Below are 8,138 nucleotides of genomic sequence, written 5' to 3'. Positions count from 1 at the left end.
GGTCATCCCAACTTAAGAGGTTCAAAGTAAAAAACAAGAAATGATTAGGCCTACATATAGTGATATTTGTCAGGTGGTTTCTTTATTTAGTAACGAACGCTCCTCTCAACCGGCCGGTCTCAATCATAACATTACGCTATACATAACATTGGGTGTCTCTAAAGATTTCTGTTACCTGCTTCCTGTTACCTGTTTGTTTCATGGTCATGTGACCTGAGTAACCAATACATGACAGCAGTGTGTTTGGCAGCCAATCAGGACTAGGTCCTCAGTATGACTCATGTTACACTACATTTCATGAGCTTTCACTAGTCAGGTTTCAGTTTCACCTGACAAAAAATTAGGACGACCGTCAAGCCTATTCTATATGGCTTCGAGACAGAGAAACGGCTGGATGGTACTTACACCCGCCTTCTAATGAGAGCGCAAAATCTATTTTGGAAGAGCCACCCATCGACTTCTCTAAGGCCCCATTTACACTGGCAGCCAAATCCAGCCTGAATCAGATTTGTGCCACATCCAGATTGGAATCTGATTTGTTTAAATGAGTCATGTGACCATTTAAACCAATCGGATTTCAATCAGGCTAGATTTGTCTGCCAGTGTAAATGGGGCCTAATATACGCCAACCTTCCCTCGAAGGCTATGCGAGGCTAGGTGAGTACTGAGTAGGCCAAGTAGACAATGGATTGGCTAATGACTAATTACACGAATGCAAGCTGCAGAGGCAGTGAACACATTACATTACATTGAAGGAAGACAGATTGACAGGGGCAGGGCAGGCTGTGGAGAAAATATTGTTCAAACACTACAGACTAGTACAGTATGTTCAACAGCAACCAGTGACACTGCCATACAAATATAATGTGTGGTGAAGAAATGTAGACATTTACTGTCCTGGTATCAGTATTGAAAGAAAATTAAACATAACATACTGGGTGATAACAAGGGAATATATTGGTTAAAATATGATTGAATATTTAACCCCAAAATGTAATGTATGGAAAATGTGTTTCGTTTTGTCTAGTAGTTAAACCATGGTCATTCATGTTCTGTTGACAATGTTTGGTCATAGGGGGAGCTGTGGGGAAAAGCATGTTAGCCTCACTTCCATCCAAGGAAAATTAGAGAAGGAAGTGTCATGGTCACGTGACTGCTGCGCCATGACAGTTTCATTGGAGCCAAATCTCGCAACGGAAGTGACATGTATACAAAGCAGTGAATGGAGCAAGCTGGACCAGCTCATAACATACATTATTTGTGAACCATTGAGACCTTCATATAAGTCATATAATCGGTTCAGGCATATAAAAAAAGACATAAGTGAGGTGGCCAGAGGGTTCCATTTTAGGTATCAAAAAGAGTGTTTGGTGGTGGTTTGTCAAAGAGACTCTATAAGGCCAATACAACCAGAAATGGATAAACCACAGAGTAGTGGGGCTGGAAAACTTTGAGATCCGAAGAAGTCAAGTTTGGTCAATGAACATTTCTGGGGGTTTAGCTCTGAATCAATTCAGAACTTTAATTTAGACCATAGGGAACTATGACCTGACTTGGAAGGTTGGGTGAGGAATATACTTTTCCCCCTTTTGAGCAATGCATTGCCTTTTTATTTGATGACTTTATTACTTTGTAAAGTTTATTTTCACTTAAGATTTTATATCATATTTGTTTTGGCTTTTGTTCTAGACTAGAGACAACATACATTGTTGATGTATATTGAACTCATTGATGATTTTTTCTTTTTACATTTTTCATTTATTTATTTATTTTGCTGGTGAAAACCGATTAAATAATTGGGATTATTTTAAGACCGATCCGATACCGATATGGCATTTTTATGGCCGATTTTGCTACCTATATCGTGCATCCCTAAACCAAAGTTATGTCCACCTTTTGTAGTTAAAATGCCATTTCTATAGTAAATGGTGCATTTATATAGCACCTTTATCCAATGCACTTTACATAGATTGTGCATTACATTCACCCATTCATACACACATTCATACACCGATGGCAGCAGAAACCATTCAAGGCACCAACCAGCACATCAGGAGCAATTAGGGGTGTCTTGCTCAATAAGGACACTTTTTGACATAGGTTTGAGCTGGCAACCTTGCGGTTACCATCCAGCCACTCTACCCCTGAGCCGCCGCCGCTAGTAAAGCTCTACGGTTTTTATGAAACAAATGCTTTGCAAATTGAAAGAGGATAATTCAAGCTATGTTGGTGAGTCTAACGTCATTGAATTTAATACAAGCAGATCGGAAATTCGATTTGGATCAATGGGCTGTCAATGGAGGGTATTGCAACTCTAGATTCATCCCATTATAAAAAAAATCTAGTGTTGCAAATTGTGGCTATAGCACTGCTTAAAAAAAATGTACTATTAAAGCTACATCATTCTGAATGTAGTGAAGCTAGTCTATACTCACTGGGAAATGTAGTTAAGTACAAGTATGTATAGCCGCCCAACACTGCCAAGAGATAACATGGGTCTTTAGGGGTCGTTTTAGCTGATGTGTGAAAATTGGTACGAATCATATAATATCAAAGTACAGCAAATCCCTGTCTGTCTCTGCAGCATCGCGTGTTCCTTTGAAGCAGAGCGCTGCACTGGATGAGGACGTCTCATGGGTGAGTAGCAACATTATGCATCTGCATCCTTCTACGAGTCCTGTCGATGACCCCCTGCTGTTATCTCCTTTAACCCATGTTGGGCGGGAACCCCTTTTGGTGTTAGCATTATGTTACGCTTTAGCCATTGAAAAATAGCAGATCTACAAGCTCATAGCGCGCCACCGAGTGGCGCGCTACGAGCTTGTAGGTCTGCTATTTTTGAAAAATCGAAGAACGACTGACATAGAAACATAGCTTTTTCAGAAAACTGTCAGGATGTAGAAGACATTTTTAGAATGGTCAAAATGGGTTAATGTCCCTCCTCTTCCCTCAAGTCCTTCCTCCACACGCTCTTCCTGCGGTGTTGCCAGGTTTCGCGAGGGAAATAAACGACCAGCAGGTCTATGAAAACAATCCCAAAAGATGCGACTATAATAGGCCACGTGAGCACTTTAAACCGATACATTGGCTATGTTTGAAAATAGCTGATCTGCAAGCTCACAACGCGTTGCAGCGTGACACGTTGTGAGCTTGTAGATCTGCTATTTTCAAAACAAATCTTGAAAGAATGTGAGGAATTGCATGGGAATATATTTATGAACAACACAAATCTTGTATGGGGTCCCTAGTTGCTACAAAATATTTTCAGTGTCCATGGCCAAATACATATTGGCATGAAGATAATGTTTGAGAGCCACTTAGCACAGTCCCAATATGCAACAACACTTTAGAAACTAGACCAAAAAAGCCAATATAAAAATATTTACATACAAGCTACATAACAACGCTGTGTGTGTGTGTGTGTGTGTGTGTGTGTGTTTCTCTCTCTCTCTCTCTCTCTCTCTCTCTCTCTCTCTCTCTCTCTCTCTCTCTCTCTCTCTCTCCTCCTTCACTGTTTCAAACTCCAGTTCCTTCTCTCATCAGTCATTAGTGGTGTGAGGAAGAAAAACACGTCTGCATCAACAAAATCATCCTTGGTTCCCTGTTTTGGTCATCATTAATTTCAAAATCCTTCAAAAGGTTTAATTTGTTTCCTTTTTCTGTTTTGAATGGTGAAAATGGCAGCTCTAAAAGCTCAACGCATCGCAACACTTTGTGAGCTAATTGCACTATTTGTCGTACAATGAGTCATACAGTAGGGCTTAAGTGGTTATCAAGTCATTTCATATTGATTTCAATGCTATAGATTAAGGAATAATATGTGTCATAAAGCACTTAACCCATTTAGGCCTGACATCGAAATAAAAAAAACGTTCCCTCTGAAAGAATATATATCTATTCAAAGATTTGTGCCGCATTTTTACGATCTTTCAAAAATAGCAGACCTACAAGTTCATAGCGCGCCACTCGGTGGCGCGCTATGAGCTTGTAGATCTGCTATTTTTCAATAGCTAAAGTATAACAGAATGCTTGAAACACCAAAAGGGGTTCCCGCCCAATATGGGTTAAGGCATGTGTAAAATATAGCTTGTTCGACTACACTGTACATCTGTGTTAATTTATCTCCAGTGCTACTTCTTTACTGTACCACATCAACCCTTTGAATATTCAAAGTATAAACAATTTGAATAGTGTAGGTGTGAGATGTTCTTTTTGGAACAGCAAAGTCCTTATTTCAAGGTGCCAAAAGTGCAAACTGTGGAACTGCAAGAAAACCGTTTTAAACATCTCACAAATGCAGATGTATTTCCTTTGCTTAACTTGTATAACATAACGCTAATGTTGCAGTGTGCAGGCCTGCATCCAAGCATAACGTGTTTAAAGATAATCTCCCGCAGCAACCACCTGCCGCGATGCAATATATTTCCTCTCCAACGCTGGGGCTGTTCCTCCTCCTGCCATACTACTGATGGCTTGTTTAAAACGGCCAGCGATGGAAAGTATTTTGGCCCAGTGGCTGAAAGAAAGCGACGCAATGTTCCCTCTATGTAATCCTGTTATTGCGCCGTACATGCATCCATACAAGGACACGGAATGTCTGCAGCAAGCATTCAATGCCCTTGTGCAGAGGATTACGGCTAGTGGCCATGTTTCATCTTCAGGCTGACTTGCTCTTGATAGACACTCACACCCTGGAATGGCCCCCCCCATCTCTGTGTAAATTGTAATCTGGGACATTTAGCATCAACAAAGTGGGCTCTAATGTGGCCTAGTCTCTCCAGAGAGACTGTTCTGTATTCGGAATGGTCACAGGTTTGATCTTTGCTCTGGCTCAGCTGATGGGTTTTTCAGACAGCGACGATACGTCCTTGAGCAAAGCGGCTGAATCAATTACCTACTCGCTTATTGCTCTGGATAGATTTGTCCATTAAAAGCACATGTTTTCAAAGTGGGGCCCGCAGTCCCCAGGGGAGGCCGGCAGGAGTCGCCAGGAGGCCAATTAGAGCGGAAAGGGGGAAAGGATCATTGTGTGAGTGTGTGTGGGGGTTTGGGGGGACCTACAGTTGGGCCATTTAGGCCTGACCTCAAAATTTAAAAAAATCCTTCTAAATCCTCCAGTTTTCTGAAATAAATATTTTCACGATTTTTCAAAAATAGCAGACCTACAAGCTCGTAGCGCGCCACTCGGTGGCGCGCTATGAGCTTGTAGATCTGCTATTTTTCAATAGCTAAATTATAACAATGTTTAAAACACCAAAAGGGGTTCCCGCCCAAAATGGGTTAACTGTCCTTTTGCGCAGATCACGCAAACCTCAGCAAAAAGAAAAGGACAATATCGATGGCCTCCAACTGTATAGTCTAAGATTTCTGTTTTTAATTCAATATTGATGGAATATTTTAAGGAATGATGGCAACAATGTCAATTCATGTAACCAAGAAGGCTGTTTTTAAGCAAGTTCAATAATTGAAGTTGCTTAAAAACAATGATATTCTCAATAAAAGCTTAAGGGGCGACCGGTCGGCGGACCTCGGCCACGTCACTTTGACTCAGATATAACCATGAACAATAAGGGATCTCCATATATAATGAGATCGAGATATAATGAAATAAAATCTATTTTCAGTTGATATTTCTCTCATACAGTACATAGGCCTACATGCTTACATGAACCCAATTCTTGACCCTATTCTGGGGGGGAACATTTACCAGAAACAGCAGATCTAAGACGAGCTACACATTTGTGAGCTTGTAGATCTGCTGTTTTTGACGAAGGGATTCAGTGTAGTAGAAAACGAGCAGACCAAGTACAGTTGCAACTCGGGTCCTTTTCCCTAAGAATGGAGGGTTTAAGTGGTTAAAGGTCCATACTGGCATAGGGCATACAGTTGGGTGCCACCGATATTGTCCCTTATCATTTGACCCATTTAGGCCTGACCTCAAAATAAAAAAAAAATCCTTCTAAATCCTCCAGTTTTCTGAAATAAATATTTTCACGATTTTTCAAAAATAGCAGACCTACAAGCTTGTAGCGCGCCACTCGGTGGCGCGCTATGAGCTTGTAGATCTGCTATTTTTCAATAGCTAAATTATAACATAATGTTTAAAACACCAAAAGGGGTTTTGCGCAGATCACGCAAACCTCAGCAAAAAGAAAGGGACAATATCGATGGCCTCCAACTGTAGTAGTGGGGGCCACAGATACACTAGAACAGTGGTTCCCAAAGTGGGGTCCGGGGACCCCTAGGGGTCCTTGAGGGAGTTCTAGGGGGTCCCCCAGCTAAATGATAGTTTGGAACCAAATTGACCCTTATGGGTCTGTAACTCTGAGAGTGTAAAAAGTGTACACTCTCAGAGTTATATGAACATTGATTTTACGATATAAATTGAGGTCTCAGAGATAGAAATTCCATCAAATGGGGGTCCGTAGACTAATGCATGTCAAACTGGGGGTCCTTGACTAAGAAAGGAGATAGGCCGCACAGCTCGTAGTCACGATGCCATCAAAATCCAACGTTTCGGCAACAAGTTGCCTTCTTCAGGGAATGAACTGGAATGAAAACTGGGGGTCCTTGAAATTAAATGGGTTGAGAATCACTGCTAGAGCTGTACAAATCTTCTCTTATGGGGGTCCCTGGCATATGATCTCAAATTGGGGTCCGCGGGGTTAATTAGTGTCAATTCGGGGGTCCTTGACATGAAAAGGTTTGGGACCCAGTGCAGTAGAATCCCCATCCGAGACTTCCGAAAATATTCATACAAGCCTGGAGCCAAGCCATCCAGGGTCCTGGTGAATTATGAACATAAACATTTGATTCTGTGTTGAAACATATTAACCCGTTTATTAACCCGTCTATTTCAATTTTTGGGGGTCATTTCATCATCATTTCATCATCAATTCAGATATTTGATATTATTTTTTTTAGCTGACTGGAAACCGCCTCCTATGCAAACCAAATGTAACTCAAACTCCATTTTAACCACGTTAGATTCGTTGACAATACCCGTCCTTGGCTCTGGTGACTCATACTGCTCTCCTAAAGGGGCCCTGTTTTTACTTTTTTTTTTTTTTTTTTTTCAGTTCAGTATGAAAATCAACTTAGGCTACTGACTTGAAATGTCCTTGCGATTGGTATTCCAACATTGTGGCTTTCGTTCTTTCTTTGGTGCCGAGCCAAACTGTAAAATACAGAAGTTAAATTTATAATGGAGAGCTCGCAACTCATATTGAGTGGTCCACCTTTATTGTTGTACAAAGTTACGTCATTTAATGTATTGAATGATTGCATGATGGGTTGATTTGAGAAATTATAGTCCCTGGGAAAAAGATTGCCTCATGGATAAAATTCAGACATCCATGAGTTCTTAACATACATGGTAAACATGTAGCCATTAGACAAATGGCTAAACACTAGGCAATGTTGTTTTATTTCTGAAAAGCAGAAGTTGCAAGATCATTTATGAATGCTGCATGTTGTTTTATTTTCAATACAAACGTATTGGAAACATTAATTTTGTTTTGCTCAACCTTTTTCATGTCAAGGACCCCCAGAATTATCTGTATTTGGCCGCGGACCCCCATCTGAAAATATGTTGTTCCATGCAGGGACCCCCCAGAAGCAAAGATTTGAGTTAAAAACGTTCGCTGTGATATAATATACATTCAAAGATTTGTGCCACATTTTCAAAAATAGCAGCTCGATCTACAAGCTATGAGCTTGTAGATCTGCTATTTTTCAATAGCTAAAGTGTAACATAATGCTTAAAAGACCAAATGGGGTTCCCGTCCAGAATAGGTTAAAGATAATGAAGCCATTAAAACCAGGAAAGCATCCATGTTATTTTATTCAAAGATAGCAGATGTAAAGCTCACAGTGCGTCACTTCGTGCTGCTTTCTTGAAAGTGTGAGAACTACTGATTTAGAAGGCATTGGTAGAATTGGCCTCAGCTGGTCTTAATGGCAGCTTCTTTCTTATAAACAATGTCAGTTCATCACACACAGAAAAAATAAACTATAAAATGCACTGCTGGCTCTCTGTCCCCTGGAGAATGTCATGTAAAACTGGCCATGAGGCACAGGCTGAGGCTCATTCACTCTCTAACTCTTTGACCCTGACCTTTGTTGTTGATGGTGACTGA

Source organism: Electrona antarctica (genome assembly GCF_951216825.1).
Source record: "Electrona antarctica genome assembly, chromosome: 7".
NCBI classification, from domain to species: Eukaryota; Metazoa; Chordata; class Actinopteri; order Myctophiformes; family Myctophidae; genus Electrona; species Electrona antarctica.
This window is presented reverse-complemented; position numbering follows the sequence as displayed.